The sequence below is a fragment of the Physella acuta genome, unplaced genomic scaffold (assembly GCF_028476545.2).
Source record: "Physella acuta isolate Inbredline_101_S28 unplaced genomic scaffold, ASM2847654v3 ptg000195l, whole genome shotgun sequence".
NCBI classification, from domain to species: Eukaryota; Metazoa; Mollusca; class Gastropoda; family Physidae; genus Physella; species Physella acuta.
This window is the reverse complement of record NW_026731714.1, coordinates 1-17,808: the sequence shown is the minus strand read 5'-3', so window position 1 is coordinate 17,808 and position 17,808 is coordinate 1. Positions and strand designations below refer to the sequence as shown.

The 17,808-nt window shown below is 42.7% G+C and overlaps 1 non-coding gene across 1 annotated transcript; it reads left to right on the top strand.

The window, feature by feature from the left end:
• The first annotated feature begins 11,634 nt into the window (after positions 1-11,634).
• Trnak-cuu (transfer RNA lysine (anticodon CUU)) lies at positions 11,635-11,707 on the top strand. The gene has a single exon. It is a non-coding gene; the product is annotated as a tRNA-Lys (tRNA).
• Positions 11,708-17,808: the final 6,101 nt, after the last annotated feature.

The following is a 17,808-nucleotide window of genomic DNA, read 5'->3' as shown; positions in this document are numbered from 1 at the left end:
GACTCTTACAGGCACGATGATGACCCACGCTCTGACTCTGCTTCTGACCGCTGCCGGTCTCATAGCTTGAGCCGGTGACGGTGCGACGCCCAGCTCAACTCTGACAATGTTCCCTCCTCCTCCAGAATTGATCCCTCCCCCTACCAGGGTCATGACAGCGGCTACCCACAGTATAACGAACAAAGCCTGGAATATGATCACCACTACCATGCTGGTAGAGCTAATGACAATGCTAGTAGCAGCTACTATGATGGAAACAACCGCAACAACCAAGACTACTACAGCAACAACCTAGCCAACCGCGGCCAAGCTTACCACCACGGCCACTCATCTGGCAATGGTGAGAGAGACTACTACCAGCAGCTGTACTCCTACAACACAGCCCCACACAACCCCGGCTACGCCAGGGCTAACCTGCATCACAGTGGGGGCCATGATCAACAACAGCACAACTATTCATATAGCCAACAGGGCAGCTACTGGTTATAACACTAGCCCCATACATTAGAACACTAGTGCCCTTACATCACACTCCCCTGAATGACATCCCTAAATCAAGTGGCATGATTGTCATGACTTTAGTTGGTGAGCTAACACTGGAAATGGGTAGGCTGGTAAAATTAAGGCAAATTTTTTGTTCTGGCTGTTGTAATATGAAGCTTTAAAAAATATTGAGCCAAAATGGAGGAAAACTGAACATTGTCTTGTACCAAGTTGTTCTGGGCAAGATTTTCTCTGAAGTGCGACACATGCATTTCTTATCCCTGTATTTAGTGTGCAAGTGGGAGGTTTTTTTTTGTTGGGTTTTTTTTTTGGCTTGTTTGCTTATTTTTGTTTTGATAATTGACAATGAGTGACAGTTGCTTTTTTTTTTTTTGATAATTGACAATGAGAGACAGTCAGAATGTTCTGGTGTCAAAGACTATTTGTAGCAGTTGTATGTCAGTAAGATATTTACACCTTGTTTTGTAACTTAAGTTTTTTGTTCTTGGAACTATTTGACACCCAACTGATCTAATTGCTAGTGTTTGTGAAACGTATTTAACTCCGCTACCTTTGTATTCAAGCTGTAGCCCAGATGTTAGCACATGCCTGAAATGTAAACACGAGTTAGCACTGTAGTCTTGTGTAGCATCTACTCTAGAGAATTGTATGGACTTTATCATGTATGGCAGTTTCTTGTTTGCATACCTCATTCATTTTTTTACCCCTTGGCTAATTACTGTATTGTTTTTTTTTTGTTTCATGTAATTCATAGAGTCGAATAGAGGGGAAGTGAGATAGATTAGCAGCATTTTGTTAATACTTGAGTTAGTTATTTGGCTGAAACCAAATTGTTCTGGCATTGATGTTTTGTCAATCACTGGATAGGGCCATCAGCAGGACAGTTGTGTGCTGCACGCTAATTAATGATTAACAGAGTTTGACTGTATCTACTATCCTAGTCTTTAAATGATAGAGTTTGTAATTGGATATATTCTTTCTAATATAATGTCCATTTTTCTCTTGAGTGTAAATAAATCAAATTTGTGAATTCATAATTTCGGTGTTGGTTAAATTTATAAGATGGGATTGATGGCTCATTTCATGAAAAGAACAAACAAATAGAATGTAATGAAGATACTACTTCACCGCTATGGTGGGTAAACTCTTTTTTTTTTAAACTGATAGAAAACATCTTGGATCTTTATTTACATAGACACAAATATCAAGGTTACATGGGTAGTTACAAGGTTTTGAAAATGTATTTATCTGTAAAATATTTAAGTATTGGGGGGGGGGGGGAGGGGGGTGTTATTACTGTTGAAACTTCTAGTTGAAGAATTCACTTTAAGCCCAGCATGTAGGCCACTGCTATGATTTGGTACATCAAGACAAGTCAGTGTAAGCGCGCATATATCATTCAATTAAACTTAAAAAATAACTTCCTTTTAATAAAAGTAATAACAGGAAACAAATGATTTTGATTATCAAGTCTTAGAATAAACCGTTATATATGGACCAGAATCTTAAGTCTCCACGTGTAGTTCCTTGACGCACTGGACCACGGCCTTCTTGGATCCTGGTGTGTTCTGCAGGTAAGCGAAGTAGGCGCTGGTCATGTTCTTACGGTTGATGGGGTGGACCTGGTCCAGTTTGTCCAGTTCCATGGCGTAGAAGTCGGACTGGGTTCTCTTGTAATCCTCCTCTATCTTGCTTTTGGCGTTGGAGCTGTACTTGGTCCTGAGTTCCACCCTAATGGAAGCAACACGATTTGTACAATTCTTTAAACTTCCTAAATTTATATTTAACTTGTAAAAGTCGATTTGGCACAAGAATTAATTTTCTATCGCACATTTATATTTTTAAAAAGTAGCCAAGTATCAATAAGTAAATACTTGTACCATAAAAGTGACTTTCTTAGAAGTAATAGAAGGCAGTTTAATATTATGAGCAATGTGTTGGACTATTTTAAAATCCCATTTTAAAAAGGACCACGAACGGTTCGCATGTTTGGTGCTAAGACCAAGGGTTCACGTTCTACTAACGAAACCAGTGGCGTAGCCAGGATCGTCTCAAGGGGGGGGGGAAGGGGTCCAATTTTTACCCGGGGACAAACTTTCGATTTGCACCCCCCCCCCCTCAAACTTTCGATTTGCACCCTCCCCCTCAAACTTTCTATTGGCACCCCCACCTCAAACTTTCGATTTGCACCCCCCCCCCTCAAACTTTCGATTTGCACCCCCCTCAAACTTTCTATTTGCACCCCCCCCCATCAAACTTTCGATTTGCACCCCCCCTCATACTTTTTCTATATACCGAGGGGTCTATGGGGGGGTTATGACCCCCCCCCCTAAACCCCCCCCCCTGCCTACGCTACTGAACGAAACATTTTTCAGAGAAAATAGATATTTAATCAGATTTGCAAAAGTTTTGTTTTGAGAGAAGGCGTAGTGCCATCTCTTCACCCCCCCCCCCCACACACACACACCCGCCCCCACCAAGACAAGAGACGCATGAAAGAAACTGACCACATCTTAAGTAGGCATACAAATCATAAAACCACAATGGAACCCACCCAGATGTTTTAGTAAAACTACATAAATAAAATTACCAACGCATGCAATGAAACCTATTATTTGTATTCATGAATTTACATATCAACATACACAGAGGCAATGCGAGGGGGGGGGGGAGGTGCGGACCGCACCGGGTGACACCATTTAGGGGGGTGACGCCAAGGCAAAAAATAGCAAAATATATAGAGAAAAACGTGAGGGGAGGGTGCAAATCGAAAGTTTGAGGGGGGGGGGTGCAAATCGAAAATTTAAAAGTGTCTCCGGGAAGGGTCGCTACGCCTCTGGGGGATGACACCATTAAGTGCCGCACCGGGTGACACCCGACCTCGCTACGCCACTGAACATCCACACATACGCCAAACACTCCTCTCTCTGTAAAACTACTAAACACCGCCAGTACTGACCTTAGCGCAGGCACGTCACTGTAGTACAGGGTCCGGTTGACCAGGTCCTTGGTGTCCATGTGGATGACGGGCAGTTTAGCCAGTCGGATGCTGCCTTCCTTTTTGTTCTGGGCGGCTTTCTGTTTGCGCTCGGTCACCATTTTACTGGTTCGAACAGACACAAAAAGTGATGCAACCCGTGCGGTCGTCAAACTCAGGGGGGGGGGGGGGGGAGAGGAGGGGGGGGGGAATTATTTCAGTGACCCAGCTGGTGGGGGGGTCGTCCATAAATGACGTCACACTTGTTAGGTGAGGGGGGGGTCCGTTATTTTGTGACGGTGTGCGATGAGGGGGAGGGAGGGGGGGGGGGGGTTCAGATGGTGTGACGTCACACTTTTGCATTATAAAAAAGCAATATTAGAAAACGAGTTTTAGCCCTTATTTTGCGCTTTAGAAAACTGTTTTTAATAAATTGTAATAGGAATTGATTAAAATACTCTATGTCGACAGAGTTCAGACAAGATTTTGGAAATTTGGAAAAATATCAATGTTTCAAGAAAAATTCAACTGCAATTTTGAGGGGGGGGGGGTGTAGGCTTAGGTAAGGTGTGACGACATTTAAGGGGGGGGTCTGGCTTTTTGTGACGATGTGTAACGGAGGGGAAGGGGAGGTAAAAATCGTCCAAAAAAAGCGTGACGTCATTTATGGATGACCCCCTGGGAGAATAATATTTCAGGACTCTTGACTTAAACCCCCCAATAAAAACAAACTTTATGAAGTAACCAAGGGAAGTAACCAACTCACTCGTGTTTGACCATCTCCGTGTGTCGGCTGGCTGGCTTGGAGCCCACGATGGGCGGTAACTCCGTGTCCATCTTCAGGTCCATCCAGGGGTCAGTCAGGCCCTGGGCCGTGTGTCGACTTGTGAAGCCGTGGAACTGCTCCTCGGGCTGTAGACCAGATGACAGTGTCATGTCAACAACTTGTGTGTCATGTCAATAACTTCAGTGTCATGTCAACAACTTGTGTGTAGTGTCAACTTCAGTGTCATGTCAACAACTTGAGTGTCATGTTAACAGCTTCAGTGTCATGTCAACAACTTCAATGTCATGTCAACAACTTCAGTGTCATGCCAACTACTTCATTATGTCACTTGCGAGAATACCTTAAGGCTTCTTTACTTAGTAGCTTAGATGTAACTTAAAACCAATGACAAAAACATTGAATATATAAATATTCCGTGATATTTTATACCCCTCCCCGATATACCTATTAATAAAAGCTATTATAGCATAGATACCTTCCCAAACTTGACACGCTCTGAACATAAACATAGATACAAGTCGCGTTCAGGTTAAACAAATGTTTAGCGTACGCGTTCAGGTTAAACAGGTAGCTAACCGACACGTCACAGAACTGGGTTCAAGGTTTAACAAAGCCACTCTTTACAGTATTGCACTTAATTGTGTCGGTGCCTAAATTTTAATTAATTACATTGCCATAGGCTCAGTAATTTCATGTTAGCTACTGTATGCTATAAATAGGGTATTGTGTAGCCTACTAAAGAAGAGGTACGTCTAACAGCTAAAGACACGACTTTGAAACCACGGATCACTAAGGTTACCAGATTGATCAGGTAATGCGGTGTGTAGGTGTTGTAGTAGGGCTCCAGTGAGTTGAATACGTAGGGTGTGTAAGGTTTCCTAAAATAAATAAAATAATCTGTCACAAGATCAAGTAGGTTAGTTAGACTCATAAACAACAATCAACAAAGACATGAAATCAATTCAACATTTTTGGCCAACAAAATGCATGTATTACTTTATTACTATTATTTTAGTATTTTGCCAATCTTGAGTTTATTTTTTGTTAAATTAATTTTTTAACAGGCTACATTTGTTCCAGGTATATTGAACCACCTACTTCAACCACATACACTAATTACCTCATCTAACCACCTCCTCTAACCACCTCCCCTAACCACATACTGTATCCTTCTACTCAAAACATTATACTCTAACCCCTAGTCTAGCCACCTAACAACCTACTTTAACCACCTAAGCACCTACTTTAACCACCTACTTTAACCACCTACTTTAACACCTACTCTAACCATCTAACCACCTACTTAAACCACCTAACCACCTTCTCTAACCATCTACTTTAACCACCTAAACACCTACTCTAACCACCAACTTAAACCACCTAACCACCTACTCTAACCACTTAACCACCTTCTCTAACAACCTACTTTAACCACCTAACCACCTACTTTAACCACTTAACCACCTACTTTAACCACCTAACCACCTACTCTAACACGTACTTTAGCCACCTACTTTAACCACCCAACCACCTACAGTAACCACCTAATCTAACCACCTAGTTTAACCAACTAACCACCTTCTCTAACCAACTACTCTAACCACCTACTCTAACCACCTTCTCTAACCACCTACTCACTTAGCTGGTACTTTAATCTTCGTAGACTCCCTCTTTAAGCTATTCTCTAGCCTTTGGAGTTCCAGTTTAAAATATTCTCTCTGTTTCTTCTTGCCTTCAGCGCTTTCTGAAATTCAAAAACAAGCTTTTAAACAGATGTTGGCATAGATCCATTTATTACCTATGGTAGGAAGGGGGTGGGGGGGGGGGGGAGGGGGGGGGGGGTTGCCTCAGGAATATTTTAAACTGACAAAGTAGAAAAGTTCCAGATTATTATCAATCGATTTTAATATACGTCATATGTGTTATGATATTGAGCTTCGATCATTATGGGCGGAGCTACATCGCAGAGAAGTCATGACGCAGACATTTAAAAAGGTAAGCCCCCCACCCCCCACCCTGACCTCCATTTTAAAAAAGACAAAAATCGGGGGGGGGGGGGGTCTGGTGTTGTTTTCGTGATGGAGAATGAAGTTAGGAGACCAGAGAATGCACTCGCTGTATCCAAAGATATGCAGATGGGTAGATCACTAAAGGCGTAGCTGTAAAGTTCCCTTTCGAACCTGACAGTCCATGGGGCAAGTGAAGTAGAGTTCACCTGTTTATGAGACCCGGCATACGAAGAGATAATGTGGTCAGCACTATGGCCAGCCGCCTCTACTTCCCCTAACGTGAATCGGGTACCCATCAAAGCTGTAGGGGCGTTTTACGAACGTGAAACTGGTATTCGAACTCGAGACTTTCAGGTTAGCAGTCGTATGCTCTACTACCCGACCACGCCGTCCTATCGTTACTGTTAAGGCTCGTCCTCAAATGATGTTAGTCTATTTAGCATATTTTTATTCCCGTTCCCATATCTTCCCATACCTGACCACCCCTAAAAAAAAACATAATAATCACGATTTGAACAGAAAAAATATTTTAGTCGTTAAAATTTTTAAAATTCTGCGTTACATTTTAAACTCCTTTCCCACGTAACCAACAGTCATAAAAGTCAGAAAACTTTCTCCACTTCAGGTGCGTGACGTCATGTACAGACAACCTCTTAAAATGTAGGCCTACAAGTCTATTGGTGATATTCGATTTCTGTTTTTTTTTTAATTCTCCAGATCAGCTTCAATGGCTTCTGTCTTCGTTTCTTGTCACGGGCCGTTGAACACAGATTGTTAGGGAACACAAAAGATTGCAAGTAAACCTAGACAATATATCAAATAATACACCCAGGGCGGGGTGGGGGGTACGGCGCCACCAAACATGGCTGAGTGGGAAAGAAGGGGTGGGGGGGGGGGGCTAGAGCACGCGAACTCTATATAAATATAGAATTAAAACTTAAAGTTCAGAATGTTTATTATGTTATATTTATGGCGACAAGACTTTGTAGCTGAAACTACAAAGATGGACTAAACCTGGAGTCAGGTTGAGAAAATGGCACATGACAGAGGACTCTGGAGATCTTTGGTTTGCAACCCATACCCCAGCAGGACAGAGGACTCTGGAGATCTTTGCTTGGCGGCCCATACCCCAGCAGGAATGACGGATAGTGATGACGATTTTTTAAATGACACCCTTGCACAGGTGGTTACATTTTCCCATCTAAATAGTTGTAGAGTTCAATAATTTTGTCTTGATCCCGGGGCTAACGTTTAGCAAAACATACATAGACTTTAGTGTGAAACAGCACACCACTTTTTGTGATCAATGTACACATTACTGTGGTCGATTTTCCCATTTCGTTGACAGTTTTGTAACTGTAAAACCTAATACATTTGGTGTATTGTCCTAACTAGCTCCTTACATCTCAATTACAAATCTCTAGGTGGTAGACGGGGTATAGGAGTTGTATACAGCTGTTGGGTGCCATTGGTGCCAGTTGAATTTAGGAATTTTAAAAAAGTTTAACGACTCTCCACAGAGTACCATTTAAGTAAAGCGACAACAACAAGGTTGTATTTTTAAAAACACGTGTTAAAATAAATTTCGAGGTATAATATTTGGGCTATTGTCTCTTCTGTCTAGAATTCAACTTTAGTGTCTTTTTTACAAACAGTGAAATAACAATTAACTTTTAGAACTCATTCCCATATAGCACTTTAATAAACAAACAATGCATAGAAATAAACATTAGACCTACCTTTAGCCATTGTGTTGCGTAAAATATAGGTTAGATTATATTAAAAGCCAAACTGGCAAGTAGAGCTGAAAGAAACACTCTCTAGCCAGATTTTTTAACGTGTTCGATATATTTTTATAGGAATGAACACAAGAGATTTGATTGAATGATATTGTTGGTGAGAATTCAGTGATCGGGTTTATTGGAATGTGAATAGCTCTAGCTAGCGTGCTATAAAATTGTCAACGGGAACTGGATTTTAAATGCCCTAGTGGTAAACACGGTGTTAGCACTAAAATCAAACACTGAATACAATTCTTACTATAGTTGCACGGTCAAATAATTAAGATAAAAATAGATTTTGTTGTAAATCCAGTTAAAATTTAGAAAAACGTACTTTGCTTTATTTTCATGCAACAAGCAATTTAACTTTAGAGTCTGCAGTGGATTTTTTTTAATGTAGATGTTCTTTTTGTATAATCCAAAGCAAGTGGTGTCTAGATATAGATCTAGAGCAGTGGTTTTTTTTTTTTAAACCTTTTTGGAGGTACCCAACCTCACTAGTTTCATATACGCATTCATCAAACCCTTCATACTAGTTCTATTACTTCTATCGTCCGCGCTGACAAAAATCAGATAGTGAATCATAGGACATTCATAGGAGTTGGGTGTGTGTCTTGACTTCCGCCGAACCCCTGAGACTGAATCACCGAACCCCTGGGGTTGGAACGAACCCATTGATCTAGGGCTTCAAGTATCACAGCCGGTCACACTTTCAGATGGTTATTTCAACATCTTTATAAGAAATTATGACTTTTTTTGGGGGGGGGGGGGGGGTCACTTGCATGCGCCAATATCACTGTTCTGTGACTCATCAAAATGTACAGCAGGAAATGTTGGGGTGGGGACAGTGCTACTTTGTTGACAAAGCAAGTAAAATAAAGATACATATAAATTCCACTTACCTGCATCGGATCTAGCAGTCTCCTCGCCTTTCTTATCATTCTCTTTATCTTTTTCTTTATCTTTTTCTTTATCTTTTTCCTCTATATTGTCCTCATCACCCGTCGCCTCCTCTCCCGTTTCTTTCTTTTTCTCCACCTTTTCTTTCTTTTTTTTCTCATTGTCTGCGTTCTTTGAATCTTCCTTCTTCCTCGCTGCACCTTTGCCATCTTTGTTCTGTTTCTTTTTGGATTCACTCTTTTTATTGCTCTCACTTTCGTCATTTTTAACATTATCTTTTTCGTTTTCTTTTTTGTTTTCCTCTACTTTCTTCTCATCTGATTTGTGTTTGATTTCGTCACTCTTTTCTTTTCGTTATCTCCGGTTTTCTTTCTTTTTTATCAGTTTTCTTTTCCTTTTCTTCAGTTTTAGTTTTCTTGTCGGTATTTTCTTTACCTCTTGTTTCGAGTCTTTCTTTTTCTCAGCTGGTTTTCATTTTTCGTCACGTCATTTTTGCTCTCGTCAGTTTTTCCTTTTACTGCTGTTTTGCCGCTTTCTTTATCATTCTTCGGCTTATTTGTCTTCTTTACTTCTTCTTTTTTCTCTGCATTTTCTTTTGTTTTTATCATCTTGCTTCTGCTCATTTTTCTTTCCTGTTTCTTTCTTATTTTCTTTCTTTTCTTCTTTCGTTTCGTGGTTCTTTTCGTCTTTTTTATCATCCTTCTTCCCTGTTTCTTTCTTATTTTCTTTCTTTTCTTCTTTCGTTCGTGGTTCTTTTCGTCTTTTTTATCATCCTTCTTTTTAACATTATCTTTTTTTCTTTTCATCGTTAGTCTCCGTCGGTGTCTCATCATGTTGAGCAGCCTCGTTCTTTCTTCGACATCTTTTCACCTCATGTTTCTCCTCCTCTGTGTGTTCCTGTTTCACATTTTTTACCTCCCCTTCAGAATTGGAATGTTCCTGTTCTTTTGTGTTGACGTCACTGTCGTCTGTCTGCGAGTTGTCTTTCTTGTCGGAATCCAGGTTTGTCTCTGGCTTGTCTGTCTCGCTTTCACTTGGATTCTTGATATCTGCTTGTCAAATGAATGTTGATATTTAGCTGTTGTCAAATGAATGTTGATATTAAGTCGTTGTCAACTGAATGTTGATATTTAGCTTTTGCCAAATGAATGTTGATATTTAGCTCTTGTCCAATGAATGTTGATATTTAGCTGTTGTCAAATGAATGTTGATATTCAGCTGTTGTCAAATGAATGTTGATATTTAGCTGTTGTCAAATGAATGTTGATATTTAGCTGTTGTCAAATGAATGTTAATATTAAGCTGTTTTCAAATGAATGTTGATATTTAGCTGTTGTCAAATGAATGTTGATATTAAGCTGTTGTCAAATGAATGTTGATATTTAGCTGTTGTCAAATGAATGTTGATATTTAGTAGTTGTCAAATGAATTAGGGGGGGGGGGAGCACTTGAAATTTTCGGAGGAGGGGGGCGGACACTGGTAAAAGAATATAATATTTTCAATATAAATTCTATTTCGTTGTAGAGTGGGGGGGGGGGGGTTGGTTGCGGGTACATGATTATCTCCCCCCCCCCCCTCTGAAAGAAACTCTGATCAAGATAATGTCCTGACACACCAACATTGTGTCCCGACTCCCGATACACACCATTGTTTCCTGACTCATCAAGGTTGTATTCTGAGTGTTCTAACACGCCAACATTGTATCCCGACACACCAACATCGTGTCCCGACACACCAACATCGTGTCCCGACACACCAACATCGTGTCCCGACACACCAACATCGTGTCCCGACACACCAACATTGTGTCCTGAGTCCTGACACACCAACATCGTGTCCCGACACGCCAACATCGTGTCCTGATACACCAACATTATGTCCTGACACACCAACATCGTGTCCCGACACGCCAACATCGTGTCCTGACACACCAACATCGTGTCCCGACACACCAACATCGTGTCCCGACACACCAACATCGTGTCAGGACACACCAGCACTGTGTCCCGACACACCAACATTGTGTCATGACACGCGTGTCTTTATATTGTGTCACGATCCACAATGTTCCAACACCCGCCATTCATAGAAACCTCCACACAAAACAGGACACGTAGGGCTGCCAGCAATATGACGTTTAATTATCTAAGATCGATTCAATCAATTCAAACGATGACACTAGTAGTGTCGACACGGCCCGTAAACTGTGCTGTTTAGTTAATTTAGCCAACAGTTGACTGACCAACACAGCCCCAACTCTCCTGTTTAGTTAATTTAGCCAACAGTTGACTGACCAACACGGCCTCAACTGTCCTGTTTAGTTAATTTAGCCAACAGTTGGCTGACCAACACAGCCTCAGCTGTCCTGTTCAGTTAATTTAGCCAACAGTTGACTGAACAAGACAGCCCTAGATGTCCTGTTTAGTTAATTTAGCCAACAGTTGGCTGACCAACACAGCCTCAGCTGTCCTTTATCGAGTAACATCAAACTAACCTTCATTCTCTGTGTTGTTCTGTCGGCTTTCATCGGCCTTGACCTATCAGGAAAAAAAAAAGCTGGTGTTAAAAAATGGGTGTGTTTTTTTGAAGACGTAAAATAAAATTGTTAATACACAAACTTACAAAATCTTGCGTTCTAGTATTATTAAAACTGTTAGTTTACTAATGTGTTACAAGCCCGGCTAGCTCAGTCGGTAGAGCATGAGACTCTTAATCTCAGGGTCGTGGGTTCGAGCCCCACGTTGGGCGAAATTTTTACATGAGGATGAATAAATTGTGATTTTACCAAGATCACATTTAAAGTATTGATATTTTCTTCAAAAACCCTTGCTTGGCTAGTGGTGGCAAATTAAAGTTAATTAATTAATTTTTTTTTTATTGTTCACAGCTGTCCCAATGACGTGAAATAATGTTTGGCCGATGTGATTTTCAAAAAAAACTATGTACATTACGACATAAAACCCTAAACGGACTCAGCCGTTTTTATTTCGATACAACCGCAGGCGACATTATAGAACACCAGAGGCGTGGCGAGGGGGGGGGTACATATGTCCCCGGGCGCCGACCCCAGGGGGCGCCAAAATGGGTTGAAAAAAAATAATTACAAGCTCATTTTAGCTGCAGTTTTGCATTATAAATATAAAAAATACATGGGGGCGGCGCCAAATTGAAAGTTTGTTCCCCGGCGCCGGGAAGGGTCGCTACACCTCTGTAGCACACGACGCTTTAACGCCTTACTTCCGCCATTTTAACTTGCAGATCGTATCGAACACTGCGCCGTTGGAACAATTCTGTTTGAGGTAAATAAAAAATGCGACCGTTCAATATCGAGCGATTTAAACTGCTGTTGTTAGTGTTAGCTGACCGAACGGCTCTTTCGGTGCGGGCTGACTACCGACCGTGGCGCTAGTTAACAAACAACCACGCTACTTAAGACCGTCTACTGCATGTATAATCTACTGGGTTCTTCCAAGATCTCTATGTAAAGGTCAACACACTTGACATTCGCCTAGACTTGACATTAGCAAGTCGTCATATTTATATTAGTGATAATTCAACAAGTTGATCCTAAAATTCTTAGGCTATTACTGTTCTGTCTAACTGATTTAAACTCGACTTTTGTAGTTTAGCTCAGCTTGTTGTCATTTCAGTGTGCAGAAGGAAAAAAAAAACTGGAAAAAAAAATAATGAAAGAATTCCTAACACATCATTTGAGCCCGACTGTATTTTATTTGCTCCTGTAATTTATTCATGTAGCCTATGAATTACTTTTCCGTACTGTTTTGGATTAATTTTGCAATTAAAATGTCTTCAGAGCTATAGGTCTGTTAAGTATTTACAACAACAAAAAATTTAATAATAATTAACACTAAAAAATAAAATGCCCAAACGAAGAACGGGGAGAGAATTTTTTTTAATTTAAAAAAAAAAGACAAAATATTTCTCACTAGAGAAAATTGACATGAAGATTCTTCCGAGCCAAATAGCATGTAAGATTTTGAACCCGTAGATTGACAGTGTGTTTTATATTGGCTACACGCTGTAGCGTCACGATGCGGGGGAGGGGGGGGGGCGGACACTATTGTTCAGTGGGTGACTACAAATCGTAAAATATACCGTCGAATTGAATCAGAATAGAAAATTGAGATAGGAGACACGAAACCCGAAACGGCGATTTTATTTTGGGTTGGAGTTGGGGGGGGGGGGGGGTGACACCCTCAGATACCTCACCAGGTACACCCCATTTAGTGACACCACAGTTGAACGGATTAGAGCCTTACCATTTTTGTGAGACCATTTTGACTGGAGTAAATCTACTCACGCAAAAGTAGTGTCACGTTTTTAAATCTATAATAATAGTTTCGCTGTCTCTCTATCTATCTATCTGTCTGACAAGAACGCTCTAGAGAAAACACAAGGAATTTAAAAACCTGCACAGTAATTCGAAAAACGAAATATGACGTCGACACATTTAGCGTAGAGTAGAACATAATCTCAAACCAGAGAGTGCACACAGTAATGTAATGACGTCATTGAAACATTGAAAAAAAGGAAATGTTGTCTAATCTAAATGGTTTGCGTGAAGAGTTTCTTGCATACAATTCTTCGGGTAGGGGCGAAGCCCCACCCCCGCGTAAGAACGTCTGAGGGGGGTGGGGTGGGGGGGGGGGTTGAGTGGGGGGGTGGTTTTAATTTAGACTTTTTCCTCCCGGAGAGGGGTGGGGGTACTTGAAATTTTCGGGGCGGGGTAGAATTTTCGGGGAGGGGCGGACACTGGAAAAAGTATAAAATTATATTTCGTTGAATGGGACGGTAGACATGTTTTTTTAGGGGGGGGGGGGTTGTGGGTGGGGGGTGGGGGGAGGGGGGGGGATGGGGGGTGAGTGGGGGGGGGGGTGGTTTTAATTTAGACTTTTTCCTCCCCGGAGAGGGGTGGGGGTACTTGAAATTTTCGGGGGCGGGGGTAGAATTTTCGGGGAGGGGGCGGACACTGGAAAAAAGTATACCTTCCTCAACGGGCCATTTTTCTCGTCTATAATAATAGTTTCGCTGTCTCTCTATCTATCTATCTGTCTGACAAGAACGCTCTAGAGAAAAGACAAGCAATTTAAAACATGCACAGTAATTCGAAAAACGAAGTATGACGTCGACACATTTAGCGCACAGAGTAGAAAATAATCTCAAACCCAGAGAGTGCACACAGTTATATGACGTCATTGATTATCGAGTAAACTATTCAATACAAAGGCCAATTTGGTCTAATCTAAGTGGTTTGCGTGAAGAGTTTCTTGCATACAATTCTTCGGGTAGGGGCGAAGCCCCCCCCCCGCGTAAGAACGTCTGAGCCCCTCCCCCTCCCCAACTCAAAAGAAATTTCCTCATCGATACTCTATAATAAAATTAACTAGAATACCCGTCATCCGTTGGATAACTGTGGGTTTCGGGGTCATCCATCAAAAAACATCACGTCTGTCACTCAGAGGCATAGCGACCCTTCCCGGCGCCCGGGGACAAAGTTTTCGATTTGAACCCCCCCCCTCAAACTTTTGATGTGCACCCCCCCCCCCCACTCAAACTTCGATTTGAACCCCCCTCAACCTATCAATTTATTTTTCCAAACCATTTTGGCGCCCCAACATATGCCTTCCCCCTCCCCACCCCCCGCCTCCACTTCCCCCCCCCCCCCCCCCCCGCCTCCCCTCCCCACCCCCCGCCTCCCTCCCCTACCGCCCCCCCCCCCTCCTCGGTACGCTACTGCAGTGTCACTTATCGTCACAAAAAACAGACCCCACATTCAAATATATGTTTTTTATCTTTTAAAAACACCGAAAACACCGATTTCGGACTATCCCTTCATAAACTGACGTCACAGGTGACCTACTCAACTCTACTTCACCTGCCCAGTGTCCTGCCAAGTCTCAGACAACATGTTTTTATCGTTTAAAAAACAATTCCAGCCGAGCATGTATCTGACCACACTATCCTTTCATATGCTTAGGACAAAGAAAACAGATGAACCTCTACTTCACCTGCCCTGTATCTTGCCAAGTTCAGATAGGCAACGTTATCATTCACATCTAAAAAAAAAATTGAAAAAAAAAAATTTCATTGACATATTGGTCTAGAACCCGTGCCTCCAGCGTGAGAGCTGACTACGCTACCATTTTAGCTATTTACTCGTGACGTCACAAGTGAATTTTTATACTATACTATGTATCTCCTTATGCAACTTGATTTACGGCGTATAGATTCTAGATCTAGATCTAAAAATAAGTCTAGTAGTACTAACTTTCAAATTAAATTTTATCTTAAATAAGCCAAACAAAGATTTATATAAAATAATTAAGGCCTGAAATAGATTCTAGATGTAGAATTTACATTAAGTCTAGATCTAGAATTTACATAGAAACCTAGTGACCTACATCTAGGCTAGATCTAGATCTAGGCTAGATTCATAAATTTCCTTCGATAGCTGATCTTTAGATCTAGAGAAATTTATTGTAAAACTAAATGAAAAAGACAGTTGAACATTGATATAAGTGTTGGAACGTAATAAATACAGAAACGGACGTATTGTTAAAGTTATGACCGACAGAAAATTAGATTTAGAACGCGTTAAACTTGTGAATGGGAACACAATTTTCTTCGATAGACGCCGCCATTTTATTGTACTAAGAGTAAACAAAAACCTGTGACGTCACGGTCCCGCCGAGTCTAGTGGCTTTTCAAATATTTTTTTAAAAAATGGGTTAATCTGCATATGAATAAATCAATTAATTAATTAAACGTCTTTAAATAAATTTGTGATCAACAGTCTGTCTGCATTAAAAAATTATTCTCTACCTGCATACCATTTTTACAGCTTTCCAGATAGAGTCGAACATATCACAATTTTCGATCAGGCAAACAAATAAATATTCAAACATGTAAACAAACTTGACTTTTAGTAGTATATAGATGTGTCTAATCTAAAAAGTGGTTTTCTTGCAATGGGACGGTAGACATTGTTTTTTTTTGGGGGGGTGGAGGGGTGGGTGGGGGGTGTGTGGAGGGGTGGGGGGGTGTGTGGGGGGGGGGGGGGTGGGGTGGTGTGTGGGGGGTGGGGGTGGTGTGTGGGGGTGGGTTGGTTTTCAGTGTTTCTTTCAGACTTTTTCCTCCCCGGAGAGGGGTGGGGGGTACTTGAAATTTTCGGGGGCGGGGGTAGAATTTTCTGGGAGGGGGCGGACACTGGAAAAAGATATAATTATATTTCGTTGAATGGGACGGTAGACATGGTTTTTTTTTTTTGGGGGGGGGGGCGGTGGAGGGGGGGGGGTTGGAGGGGTGGGGGTGGGGCTGGGGGGGGCGGTTGTGTGGAGGGGGTGGTGTGTGTGGGGGGTGGGGGTGGGGGGTGGGGCTGGTGTGTGGGGGTGGGGGTGGTGTGTGGGGGGGTGGGTTTGGTTTCAGTGTTTCTTTCAGACTTTTTCCTCCCCGGAGAGGGGTGGGGGTACTTGAAATTTTCGGGGGCGGGGGGTAGAATTTCTGGGAGGGGGCGGACACTGGAAAAAGTATATAATTATATTTCATTGAATGGGACGGTAGACATGGTTTTTTTTTGGGGGGGGGGCGGTGGAGGGGGGGGGGGGTGGAGGGGTGGGGGGGTGGGGGTGGGGGGGGGGGGCGGTGGGAGGGGTGGGGGGGTGGGGGTGGGGGGGCGGGGTGGGAGGGGTGGGTGTGGTGGGGGGTGGGGGTGGGGGGTGGGGATGGTGTGTGGGGGTGGGGGTGGTGTGTGGTGGGGGTGGGGGTGGTGTCTGTGGGGTCGGGGGGGTGGGGGTGGGGGTGGTGTGTGGGGGGGTGGGTTGGTTTTAGTTTAGGAGAAAAGAGACAGCACTATCAGCCTAGCGCCCGTTGTACCCTTCTCAACGGGCCATTTATCTAGTTAATAATAATAGTTTCGCTGTCTGTCTGTCTGACAAGAACGCTCTGTCTGACAAGAACGCTCTGTCTGACAAGAACGCTCTAGAGAAAACACAAGCAATTTAAAAACATGCACAGTAATTCGAAAACGAAATATGACGTCGACACATTTAGCGTAGAGTAGAACATAATCTCAAACCAGAGAGTGCACACAGTAATGTAATGACGTCATTGATTCTCGCGTAAGTAAACATTTGAAAAAAAGGAAATGTTGTCTAATCTAAATGGTTTGCGTGAAGAGTTTCTTGCATACAATTCTTCGGGTAGGGGGCGAAGCCCCACCCCCCGCGTAAGAAACGTCTGAGCCCCCCCCCCCCCCTCCCCAACTCAAAAGAAATTTCCTCATCGATACTCTATTAATAAAATTACCGCCTAATTAATGTGTCTAATCTAAAAGTGGTTTTCTTGCAATGGGACGGTAGACATGTTTTTTTTTTGGGGGGGGGGGGGTGGTGGAGGGGTGGGGTGTGTGTGTGTGTGGGGGGGGGTGGTGGTGAGGGGTGGGGGGTGGTGTGTGGGGGGGTGGGTTGGTTTCAGTGTTTCTTTCAGACTTTTTCCTCCCGGAGAGGGGTGGGGGTACTTGAAATTTTCGGGGGGCGGGGGTTAGAATTTTCTGGGAGGCGGGCGGACACTGGAAAAAGTATATAATTATATTTCGTTGAATGGGACGGTAGACATGTTTTTTTTTTGGGGGGGGTGGGGGGTGGGGGCAGTGTGTGTGGAGGGGGTGGTGTGTGGGGGTGAGGGGTGGGGTGGTGTTGTGGTGGGGGGTGGGGGTGGGGTTGGTGTGTGGGGGTGGGGGGTGGGGTGGGGGTGGTGTGTGGGGGGGTGGTTGGTTTTAGTTTAGAGAAAAGAGACAGCACTATCAGCCTAGCGCCGTTGTACCTTCCTCA